The sequence below is a fragment of the Oncorhynchus mykiss genome, chromosome 25, assembly GCF_013265735.2.
Source record: "Oncorhynchus mykiss isolate Arlee chromosome 25, USDA_OmykA_1.1, whole genome shotgun sequence".
Lineage (NCBI taxonomy): Eukaryota > Metazoa > Chordata > Actinopteri > Salmoniformes > Salmonidae > Oncorhynchus > Oncorhynchus mykiss.
In genome coordinates this window covers 35530551-35543322 of record NC_048589.1, presented here as the reverse complement: position 1 = coordinate 35543322, position 12772 = coordinate 35530551, and the positions used below count along the sequence as shown (strand labels likewise).

Below are 12772 nucleotides of genomic sequence, written 5' to 3'. Positions count from 1 at the left end.
AGAGAGAGAGAGTGTGTGTTAGAGAGGGAGAGTGTGTGTGTGTGCATGCAGGCATGTGTGTGTGTGCGTGCATATGTTAGAGTGTGTGTGTGTGCGTACGTGTGTGAAATAGAGAAAAAGCCAGAGAGAGAGTTGTGCATATAGATGAGTTCCAGAACAGGTTACATTAGATGGATATAAGCAGCCTGTCTGTCCTGTTTGGTTCACATAGCTATCTAGAATTGTTCATAAAATAAACACTAAGTTCTAGAGATTTAAAGACCAACCTTACTCTACATGTCTACAGAGAATTATGCAAATGTGGATAAGTCAATGTGGTACACCTACAACGCTATTGAATCACAGACTATACTGTGAAACAATAACTGTAATTACTTTTTCTCGTGTTAGCAAGTACATGCCGCTATAGAGCACGTACAACTTCTCACAATGACAAGTACAATGTAACTAACTACCTGTACATAAATAGTGTCACGCCCTGACCATAGAGAGCCCTTGTTTCTCTATGGTGTAGTAGGTCAGGGTGTGACTAGGGGTTATTCTAGTTTATTATTCCTATGTTGTGTTCTAGTTTATATTTTCTATGTTGGTGCTTTGTATGATTCCCAATTAGAGGCAGCTGGTAATCGTTGCCTCTAATTGGGGATCATATTTAAGTAGCTATTTTTCCCACCTGTGTTTGTGGGATATTGTTTTGTGTTTGTGCAGGTGCACCACGTAGTCATGTTTAGTTGTTTGTTTATTGGTATATTTTTGTTTTGCTGAAGTTTCACGTGGAAATAAATGTGTGGAACTCAACATCCGCTGCGCCTTGGTCCCGTTCTTACGACAACCGTGACAAATACCTGATGTAACATAATTACAGCAGTTATTTATTTGTATTAACTGTGGAGTAACACACTTGTCATGCAAAAGATTGTCCAAACACCTACTATGTCTGTAGTTATAAATATATATGAATACACATTAAGCAGGCCAAGGGTCTATAACAGCTGTAGCCAGGGTAGGACCACCTATCTTCCTCTCCTGTCTCCTCCTCTTGTCCCCTCTTCTCTCCTCTCCTCCCATCCTCTCCTCCACCTTTCCTTTCCTCTCTCCTCTCCCCCTCTCTTCTACTCCCATCTTCTCTCCTCCTCTCCTCTCTACCTCTAGTGGAAGCTGAGTGTGCAGACAGGGTAGTCTAATGACAGGCTCTCTGTAAACTGACCACACTCATTATCAGTCTCTGCCGTAAATACAGACCAGGACATTCCTCAGTGCTGAGGTGTAAACATCCTATCCCATCACTACACACACACACACAGACCTGTCTCGCCTCAACAATGCAACAGGAGATGAGAGAGCAGGACTGTGCTGTGGGAAACGTGTGTTACCCTCTAGTACAAATCTAATCCACAGCTCCGCCAGACGGTAAAGAGAGACCTATACACTCTCAGAAAATAAGGCTTCCAAAAGGTTCTTCGGCTGTCCCCATAGGAGCACTCTTTTTGGTTCCAGGTAGAACTCTTTTTGGTTCCAGGTAGAACTCTTTTTGGTTCCAGGTAGAACTCTTTTTGGTTCCAGGTACATGTAACCCAAAAAGGTTCTACCTGAAACAAAAAGGGTTTTTCAAATGTTTCTCCTATGGGGACAGTCGAAGAACCCTTTTAGGTTCTAGATAGCACCTTTTAATCCTAACAGTGTAGGAGCACATGCATCTATCAAAATCTCAACATCAAAGGGCTACCCAGACCCCTCTTTTACACTGCTGCTACTCTCTGTTTATAATCTATCCACAGTCACTTTAACTCTACCTTCATGTACATATTACCTCAATTACCTCAACTAACCGGTGCCCCCGCACATTGACTCTGTACCGGTACCCCTTGTATATAGCCTTGCTTGTTATTTTACTGCTGAAGTTTAATTATTTGTTACTTTTATTTTCTATTTTTTACATATCTATTTTTTACTTGACACTTATTTTTTCTTAAAACTTGTTAAAGTATTGTTGGTTAAGGGCTTGTAAGCATTTCACTGTAAGGTTTACACCTGTTGAGTTCTGTGCATGTGACAAATACAGTTAGATTTTGTTTGATATTTTCAAAACTCCAATAAACAGACTGCATAATTCTGAATTGGCCTATAACTACAAATCTGCAATGTTTTGGATTCTGTCTGTAGGTGCTGTAGAATACATATGTAGAGTTCGGCACAGGTATTCAGAACTAGCTTGGAAAGAATAAGAGGTCAGACAGGCAGGTAGACTAGTGGTCAGAACGTTGGGCCAGTAACCGCAAGATTGAATCCCTGAGCTGACAAGGTAAAAATCTGTTGTTCTGAACAAGGCAGTTAACCCACTGTTCCTAGGCCGTTATTGTAAATAATTGTATTATTTTTTATTCTAATTCTTAACTGACTTGCCTAGTTAAATAAAGGTTAAATAAATTATTTTTTTTAAATTATATATCATCATGGTTTGGTTTATGACCCATGTCATAACTAAAACCCTATGATATACAACTCACATCAAATAGATGCTACCGTATAGATGCTACGTATCATTGTAAATGTGTTCTTAACTGACATACCTAGTTAAATATAGGTTACATTTAAAAATGTTTTTAAAAATGCACCACGTTCCAATTCAGCTGGCTGCAACAGCTGAATTCCCAACACTCAACAGAGTGCCCTTAGATAACACCTGGACTGTGTGTCCATTTGTATCAGCATTATAATGGCTGTGATACAGCCAGGCAGCTGGGGCGAGTTGCACGCCCCCCCTCAAAAAAGTTGAAAGGTTTATCTCTTTGAGGTCATCCGATCCAATGACATTTCTGTTTCAGATAACAGTTTGCAACACATCTTCTTTATTTCTTATTCTGGCTTAGCAAGACAAGGTCTACATTTCACCCGCATTGCTGGTCACAACGCTCAATGGACTAGACGCCACCGTGAAAAAACGTCGACAGCAAATAAGCAATGTGGCTTCAATCCTAAACTCATCCAGCTCCAATCCTAGACTCGTGTTGCACTTCTCTTCCAACGATTTCTAAACGAATAGCAGACTACATACAGTAGGCTAGAGAATAATCAGAATAACTAGCCAATGTCCCTGTGATGACACAAATCAAAGCAGAGGACTACGAGCCTAGGCTACAATCTGAAAAAGAAAAACACGTATGCGTTCCTGGTTATAGCGGAACTATTTCAAATACCTCTTACCTTGTGATTTTGTAGTCTCTCTCTCTCGCTCTTTCCTCGCGTAGTAAAGTGGCCCGGTAAATCACATCACGGCTCTCGGCTGCTATTCTCATTAACTTTCTGACTGTAGCCTGTTCCTACTATTCCTCTTCTGTCAACGTTTCATGCTGTAGTATCGTCCTGTATAACTCAGGTTCCCCGTGTCTCTCGTGCTCGTAGAGAGAGGTCAGGAGACAGTGCCTCCTTGACGTGGATCCCCATTCCCTAGGTTTATCCCTAATTCCTATTAAAGGGCCAAATGCAGGATCACATTTCGCCGGGATTCAAACCCGCTTGTGTCGGAACTATGGTAGGAACTGCACAGGATATTACATCAGAGCTATGTGTTACATTTCTTATTACTATTGTATAAACAGAATGTGAAGACTAAACGTTGAATTATGAAATAAATCAGACTATTGTTTTTCTTTGTACTTGTTTTATAAATATTCTCTGTCCTGTGTGTTTCCAGAATCTCTAGAAATAAGAAAGTATTTTTTCTTGAGTATCCAATTCTAGTACTATCCTTAATTCTGTTTATTCAGAAGCAATGGGCTTTCTACCACAAATTTTACGAGAATGAAAAGTTGTTACAGCGTGGTGTGAGAGTTTGCAACTATTAATGAATCATTAGCCAGGCTGTAAAAGTTTCGTGAGGGGATAATTAGGCTGGTTTCAGACTGGGGTTTCTGCCTTCTAAACACTACTACATTCCACCTCAGCGTCAGATACACACAGTAGCCTACTATACATTGACTCTACTAGCTTCAGTAGATGTTATTTAACTAGGCAAGTCAGTTAAGAACAAATTCTTATTTACAACGATGGCCTACCCCAGCCAAACACAGACGACGTTGGGCCAATTGTGTGCCGCCCTATGGGACTCCCAATCACAGCCGGATGTGATACAGCCTGGATTCAAACCAGGGACTCTAGTGACACCTCTTGCACTAAAGATGCAGTGCCTTAGACAGCTGCACCACTCAGGAGATAGTTACCCAACATAAACAGTTTGAGATATGTCTGATTTGAGATATTCCCGTCCTGTCATTGACAAGGCTAGAGCACTGGTAGAACTCCAGATATCTGGAACATGTTATTGTGTCTGTGCATTTACATTGTTGCATTGCATGCGTGATACACCCCCAATAAATAATTAACCGTTTTGGTTACAGAGTGGAATAAACAAATGCCTGAAGCTGTGCTATTGTAAAACTGTAAACTAAAACAGGATGGCGCACACACACACACACACCGAAACAAACACACCGACACACACACACACCTACACACACACACACCGAAACAAACACACCGACACACACACACACACCTACACACATGCCAACACACACCGACCCGCACGCCGACACACACACACACCGAAACAAACACACACACCGACACACACACACCAACACACACACCGACACACATACCGACACACACCGACCCGCACGTCGACACACACACACACCGACACACACCGACACACCGACACGCACAAAGACACACACACACACACACACACACCGACCCGCACGCCGACACACACACACACACACACAGGCCCTGATCGATCGTCAAAGCAGTGTAAATTAAGAGAACATAACATTACATGGTCACTAAAACACACACAAAAAATATACAGTACCAGTCAAAAGTTTGGACACGTACTCATTCAATGGCTTTTCTTATTTTTACTATTTTCTATATTGTAGAATAATAGTGAAGATATCAAAACTATGAAATAACACATATGGAATCATGTAGTAACCAAAAAAAGTGTTAAACAAATCAAAATGTATTTTAGATTTTAGATTCTTCAAAGTAGTCACCCTTTGCCTTGATGACAGCTTTGCACAGTCTTGGAATTCTCTTAACCAGCTTCATGAGGTAGTCACCTGGAATTAACAGGTGTGCCTTGTTAAAAGTTCATTTGTGGAATTTCTTTCCTTCTTAATGCGTTTGAGCCAATCAGTTGTGTTGTGACAAGTTAGGGGTGGTATACAGAAGATAGCCATATTTGGTAAAAGACCAAGTCCATATTATGACAAGAACAGCGCAGATTTACCTTATCTAACTAGGCAAGTCAGTTAAGAACAAATTATTATTTTCAATGACAGCCTAGGAACAGTGGGTTCCAGGGGCAGAACGACAGATTTGTACCTTGTCGGCTCAGGGATTTGAACTTGCAACCTTGGACTAGTAACCTCGGTTAGTGGACTAGTAACCTTGGTTACCTCGGTTACTAGTCCACTGCTCTAACCACTCTAACCACTAGGCTACCCTGCCGCCCCAGCAGATAAGCGAAGAGAAATGACAGTCTATCATTAATTGAATTTTCAAGAACTTTGAAAGTTTCTTCAAGTGCAGTCGCAAAAACCATCAAGCGCTATGATGAAACTGGCTCTCATGAGGACCGCCACAGGAAAGGAAGACCCAGAGTTACCTCTGCTGCAGAGGATACGTTCATTAGAGTTACCAGCCTCAGAAATTGCTGCCCAAATAAATGCTTCACAGAGTTCAAGTAACAGACACATCTCAACATCAAATGTTCAGAGGAGACTGCGTGAATCAGGCCTTCATGGTTGAATTGCTGCAAAGAAACCACTACTAAAGGACACCAATAAGAAGAAGAGACTTGCTTGGGCCAAGAAACACGAGCAATGGACATCAGACCAGTGGAAATCTGTCCTTTGGTCTGATGAGTCCAAATTTGAGATTTTTGGTTCCAACCGACTTGTCTTTGTGAGACGCAGAGTAGGTGAGCGGATGATCTCTGCATGTGTGGTTACCACCATGCAGCATGGAGGAGGAGGTGTGATGGTTTGGGGGTGCTTTGCTAGTGACACTGTCAGTGATTTATTTATAATTCAAGGCACACTTAACCAGCATGGCTACAATGTAGAAAATAGTACAAATTAAATTGTTTAACTTGGGTCAAACGTTTCGGGTAGCCTTCCACAATAAGTGGAAGTAGCCTTCCACAGGTTTGTTTTGGGTAGCCTTTTCCACAGGTTTGTTTTGGGTAGCCTTCCACAGGTTTGTTTTGGGTAGCCTTCCACAGGTTTGTTTTGGGTAGCCTTCCACAGGTTTGTTTTGGGTAGCCTTCCACAGGTTTGTTTTGGGTAGCCTTTTCCACAGGTTTGTTTTGGGTAGCCTTCCACAGGTTTGTTTTGGGTAGCCTTCCACAGGTTTGTAGGCATCCTTGCTCGCACATCCTTTTTCAGTTCTGCCCACAAATTTTCTATAGGATTGAGGTCAGGGCTTTGTGCTAGCCACTCCAATACCTTGACTTTGTTGTCCTTAAGCCATTTTGCCACCACAACTTTGGAAGTATGTTTGGGGTCATTGTCAATTTGGATGACCCATTTGCGACCAAGCTTTAACTTCCTGACTGATGTCTTGAGCTGTTGCTTCAATATATCCACATAATTGTCCTCTCTCATGATGCCATCTATTTTGTGAAGTGCACCAGTCCCTCCTGCCGCAAAGCACCCCCACAACATGATGCTGCCACCCGCGTGCTTCACGGATGGGATGGTATTCTTCGGCTTGTAAGCCTCCCACTTTTTCCTCCGAATATAACAATGGTCATTATGGCCAAGCAGTTCTATTTTTGTTTCATCAGACCAAAAAGTACGATCTTTGTCCCCATGTGCAGTTGCAAACCGTAGTCTGGCTTTTATATGGCGGATTTGGAGCAGTGGATTCTTCCTTGCTGAGCGGCCTTTCAGGTTATGTCCATATAGGACTCGTTTTACAGTGGAAATAGATACTTTTGTACCTGTTTCCTCCAGCATCTTCACAAGGTCCTTTGCTGTTGTTCTGTGATTGATTTGCACTTTTCGCACCACAGTACGTTCATCTCTAAGAGACAGAAGGTGTCTCCTTCCTGAGCGGTATGATGGCTGCGTGGTCCCATGGTGTTTATGCTTGCGTACTATTGTTTGTACAGACGAACGTGGTACCTTCAGGCGTTTGGAAATTGCTCCCAAGTATGAACCAGACTTGTGGAGGAATATAATTTTTTTCTGAGGTGTTGGCTGATTTCTTTTGATTTTCACATGATGTCAAGCGAAGAGGCACTGAATTTGAAGGTAGGCCTTGAAATACGTCCACATGTACACCTACAATTGACTCAAATGATGTCAATTAGCCTATCAGAAGCTCCTAAAGCATGGACAAAAAAATCTGGAAATGTCCAAGCTGTTTAAAGGCACAGTCAACTTAGAATGGAATTGTGATACAGTGGATTATAAGTGAAATAATCTGTCTGTAAACAATTGTTGGACAAATTACTTGTGTCATTGTTGAAGGAATTTAATTCCTCTGTTTTAATACCCAATTAAAATTAAACACTCTGTCAATTCATAAGAATTTGTAAGACCGTTATTTTATAGGAATGGACAGAGTCCGGTCTTAAAAGTCAAGTAACACCCTTTATTCAAGAGAGTACTGAGTACATACACATTTTACCACAGGTTATAAACTGAAAATGACGTTAGCGTTTTCTAAATGTTCTGTCTCTTCTTGACACTGGTAGAAAGGCCCTATAGCTCTCAAGCCTTCCCTCCTCGCCTAGAGCCAAGGTCAGTCAGTGTAGATAAGCATTCTAGACAGTCTGGAGATATCTTTCATTCATTTGTACCAAGGAACAGACCGTCATTGTTCTAACTTTTGCCCACGTTCACACACACATTATTTTCAGTACTGGGATCAAGAATGAAAACTCATACATATACAGTAACATTTAGTATTCTGATTAGTACATGTACAGTAACATAATAGTATTCGGATTAGTCAGTCCTGATTGAAATGTATACATAATTAGTCATCATTGATAAAAATTCCCTTAACAGTCATGCATAAAGTAGATGTCCTAACCGATTTGCCAAAACTATAGTTTGTTAACAAGGAATTTGTGGAGTGGTTGAAAAACAAGTTTTAATGACTCCAACCTAAGTGTATGTAAACTTACTACTTCAACTGTATGTATTTAATATCCACATCTCATGATTCAATATTGCCCATTTGTAACAGGGTCTAAAGTGAGTGGTTACATTTTCATAATCTACTCCTCTTTCCACCAGCCTGGTGAACTCCGGTGAACTCTGGTCATCTTTGGTCATCTCAAATCAAATCAAATCAAATCAAATCAAATTTTATTTGTCACATACACCTGGTTAGCAGATGTTAATGCGAGTGTAGCGAAATGCTTGTGCTTCTAGTTCCGACAATGCAGTAATAACCAACAAGTAATCTAACTAACAATTCCAAAACTACTGTCTTATACACAGTGTAAGGGGATAAAGAATATGTACATAAGGATATATGAATGAGTGATGGTACAGAGCAGCATAGGCAGGATACAGTAGATGGTATCGAGTACAGTATATACATAAGGTGAGTATGTAAACAAAGTGGCATAGTTAAAGTGGCTAGTGATACATGTATACATAAGGATGCAGTCGATGATATAGAGTACAGTATATACGTATGCATATGAGATGAATAATGTAGGGTAAGTAACATTATATAAGGTAGCATTGTTTAAAGTGGCTAGTGATATATTTACATCATTTCCCCTCAATTCCCATTATTAAAGTGGCTGGAGTTGAGTCAGTGTCAGTGTCAGTGTGTTGGCAGCAGCCACTCAATGTTAGTGGTGGCTGTTTAACAGTCTGATGGCCTTGAGATAGAAGCTGTTTTTCAGTCTCTCGGTCCCTGCTTTGATGCACCTGTACTGACCTCACCTTCTGGATGATAGCGGGGTCAACAGGCAGTGGCTCGGGTGGTTGATGTCCTTGATGATCTTTATGGCCTTCCTGTAACATCGGGTGGTGTAGGTGTCCTGGAGGGCAGGTAGTTTGCCCCCGGTGATGCATTGTGCAGACCTCACTACCCTCTGGAGAGCCTTACGGTTGTGGGCGGAGCAGTTTCCGTACCAGGCGGTGATACAGCCCGCCAGGATGCTCTCGATTGTGCATCTGTAGAAGTTTGTGAGTGCTTTTGGTGACAAACCGAATTTCTTCAGCCTCCTGAGGTTGAAGAGGCGCTGCTGCGCCTTCTTCACGATGCTGTCTGTGTGAGTGGACCAATTCAGTTTGTCTGTGATGTGTATGCCGAGGAACTTAAAACTTGCTACCCTCTCCACTACTGTTGGATAGGGGGGTGTTCCCTCTGCTGTTTCCTGAAGTCCACAATCATCTCCTTAGTTTTGTTGACGTTGAGTGTGAGGTTATTTTCCTGACACCACACTCCGAGGGCCCTCTCCTCCTCCCTGTAGGCCGTCTCGTCGTTGTTGGTAATCAAGCCTACCACTGTTGTGTCGTCCGCAAACTTGATGATTGAGTTGGAGGCGTGCGTGGCCACGCAGTCGTGGGTGAACAGGGAGTACAGGAGAGGGCTCCGAACGCACCCTTGTGGGGCCCCAGTGTTGAGGATCAGCGGGGTGGAGATGTTGTTGCCTACCCTCACCACCTGGGGGCGGCCCGTCAGGAAGTCCAGTACCCAGTTGCACAGGGCGGGGTCGAGACCCAGGGTCTCGAGCTTGATGACGAGCTTGGAGGGTACTATGGTGTTGAATGCCGAGCTGTAGTCGATGAACAGCATTCTCACATAGGTATTCCTCTTGTCCAGATGGGTTAGGGCAGTGTGCAGTGTGGTTGAGATTGCATCGTCTGTGGACCTATTTGGGCGGTAAGCAAATTGGAGTGGGTCTAGGGTGTCGGGTAGGGTGGAGGTGATATGGTCCTTGACTAGTCTCTCAAAGCACTTCATGATGACGGAAGTGAGTGCTATGGGGCGGTAGTCGTTTAGCTCAGTTACCTTATGCTCTGAGGGCGCGGCTGGGGATGCCGTCTGGGCCTGCAGCCTTGCGAGGGTTAACACGTTTAAATGTCTTACTCACCTCGGCTGCAGTGAAGGAGAGTCCGCATGTTTTCGTTGCAGGCCGTGTCAGTGGCACTGTATTGTCCTCAAAGCGGGCAAAAAAGTTATTTAGTCTGTCTGGGAGCAGGATATCCTGGTCCGTGACTGGGCTGGATTTCTTATTGTAGTCCGTGATTGACTGTAGACCCTGCCACATGCCTCTTGTGTCTGAGCCGTTGAATTGAGATTCTACTTTGTCTCTGTACTGACGCTTAGCTTGTTTGATAGCCTTGCGGAGGGAATAGCTGCACTGTTTGTATTCGGTCATGTTACCAGTCACCTTGCCCTGATTAAAAGCAGTGGTTCGCGCTTTCAGTTTCACGCGAATGCTGCCATCAATCCACAGTTTCTGGTTAGGGAATGTTTTAATCGTTGCTATGGGAACGACATCTTCAACGCACGTTCTAATGAACTCGCACACCGAATCAGCGTATTCGTCAATATTGTTATCTGACGCAATACGAAACATGTCCCAGTCCACGTGATGGAAGCAGTCTTGGAGTGTGGAGTCAGCTTGGTCGGACCAGCGTTGGACAGACCTCAGCGTGGGAGCCTCTTGTTTTAGTTTCTGTCTGTAGGCAGGGATCAACAAAATGGAGTCGTGGTCAGCTTTTCCGAAAGGAGGGCGGGGCAGGGCCTTACATGCGTCGCGGAAGTTAGAGTAACAATGATCCAAGGTTTTTCCACCCCTGGTTGCGCAATCGATATGCTGATAACATTTTGGTCATCTCTGGTCTTCTCTGGTCATTTCTGGTGAACTCTGGTGAACTATGGTGAACTCGGGGAACTCTGGTGAACTCTGGTCATCTCTGGTGATCTCTGGTCATCTCTGGTCATCTCTGGTCATCTCTGGTGATCTCTGGTCATCTCTGGTGATCTCTGGTGATCTCTGGTGAACTATGGTGAACTATGGTCATCTCTGGTCATCTCTGGTGTACTCTGGTGTACTCTGGTGTACTCTGGTAAACTCTGGTAAACTCTGGTAAACTCTGGTGAACTCTGGTGATCTCTGGTGATCTCTGGTGATCTCATGTTGTCTCTTGTCATCTCTGGTGATCTCTGGTGATCTCATCTCTGGTGAACTCTGGTGATCTCTGGTGAACTCTGGTCATCTCTGGTGATCTCTGGTGATCTCTGGTGTACTCTGGTGAACTCCGGTCATCTCTGGTGTACTCTGGTGAACTCTGGTGAACTCTGGTGATCTCTGGTGATCTCTGGTGATCTCTGGTCATCTCTGGTCTTCTCTGGTCATCTCTGGTCATCTCTGGTGTACTCTGGTGAACTCTGGTGAACTCTGGTGAACTATGGTGATCTCTGGTGATCTCATGTTGTCTCTGGTCATCTCTGGTGATCTCTGGTAATCTCATCTCATCTCTGATGAACTCTGGTGATCTCTGGTGATCTCTGGTGATCTCATGTTGTCTCTGGTCATTTCTGGTGATCTCTGGTGATCTCATGTCATCTCTGGTGAACTCTGGGGATCTCTGGTGATCTCTGGTCATCTCTGGTGATCTCTGCTGATCTCTGGTGTACTCTGGTGAACTCCGGTCATCTCTGGTGTACTCTGGTGAACTCTGATGAACTCTGGTGATCTCTGGTGATCTCTGGTGATCTCATGTTGTCTCTGGTCATTTCTGGTGATCTCTGGTGATCTCATGTCATCTCTGGTGAACTCTGGGGATCTCTGGTGATCTCTGTTGAACTCTGGTGAACTCTGGACATGCAGACAGTGTGAGTGTGATCTTTAAATCACTGGGCTGTGTATCTACTGTATGTCACATAAACACTAATTTCAGGAGAGGCTTCAATTTAATTGGATGTTTGTGTATATGTGTGTGTGTGTGTGTGTTTGTTTGTGTATGTGCTTGTTTGTGTGACTACAGTATGTGACTCGTACTGCGTTCTTGATGATTGCAGTATAAAGAAAGATGCTTATCTTGTGGATTCTCTATGTGAGGAGGACTGACCATGCAGCCAACACGTTTACACTCTGGTGGTCTGCGCTGACCTGTGTGCGTGCGTGCGTGCGTGCGCGCGTGCGTGCGTGTGTGTGTTACGTCCTGACCTTAGTTTATTTTTTATGTCTCTGTTTTAGTGTGGTCAGGGCGTGAGTTGGGGTGGGCGTTCTATGTAGTGTATTCTAGGTTTTGTATTTCTGTGTTTGGCCTGGTATGGTTCCCAATCAGAGGCAGCTGTCAATCGTTGTCTCTGATTGAGAACCATACTTAGGCAGCCTGTTTTTCCACTATGATTTGGGGGGTAGTTGTTTTCTGTGTCTGTATTTTACCATACAGAACTGTTTCGGTTTTCATGTATTTCTCTTGTTCTTGTGTATTCAGTGTTCGGTTATATTTCATTAAAATATGGACACTTACCACGCTGCACATTGGTCCGATCTTTCCTACTCCTCCTCAGAAGAGGAGGAAAACCGTGTGTGTGTGTGTGTGTGTGTGTGTGTGTGTGTGTGTGTGTGTGTGTGTTTACCTCAACCATCCAAGCTGATCCAGGGACCACTGGCCACAATTGTTGAGTAGTGTTTTCTATCCTGCCTGACTCTGTGAAAGTAGCCACGTTCACAGCATGCTGTCATCAAGCCACAGACAGACAGACAGAC

The 12772-nt window shown here is 43.5% G+C and overlaps 1 protein-coding gene across 3 annotated transcripts in view; it reads right to left on the bottom strand.

The window, feature by feature from the left end:
- Positions 1-3526, bottom strand: part of LOC110504234 (pleckstrin homology domain-containing family H member 1) — a 71905-nt gene extending 68379 nt beyond the window's left edge. For all 3 annotated transcript variants that reach the window (XM_036962700.1, XM_036962702.1, XM_036962703.1), the window contains exon 1: positions 3205-3526. The gene's annotated coding sequence lies outside the window, so the exon portion shown is untranslated. The remainder of the gene's footprint in view (positions 1-3204) is intronic.
- Between the last annotated feature and the right edge of the window lie 9246 nt (positions 3527-12772).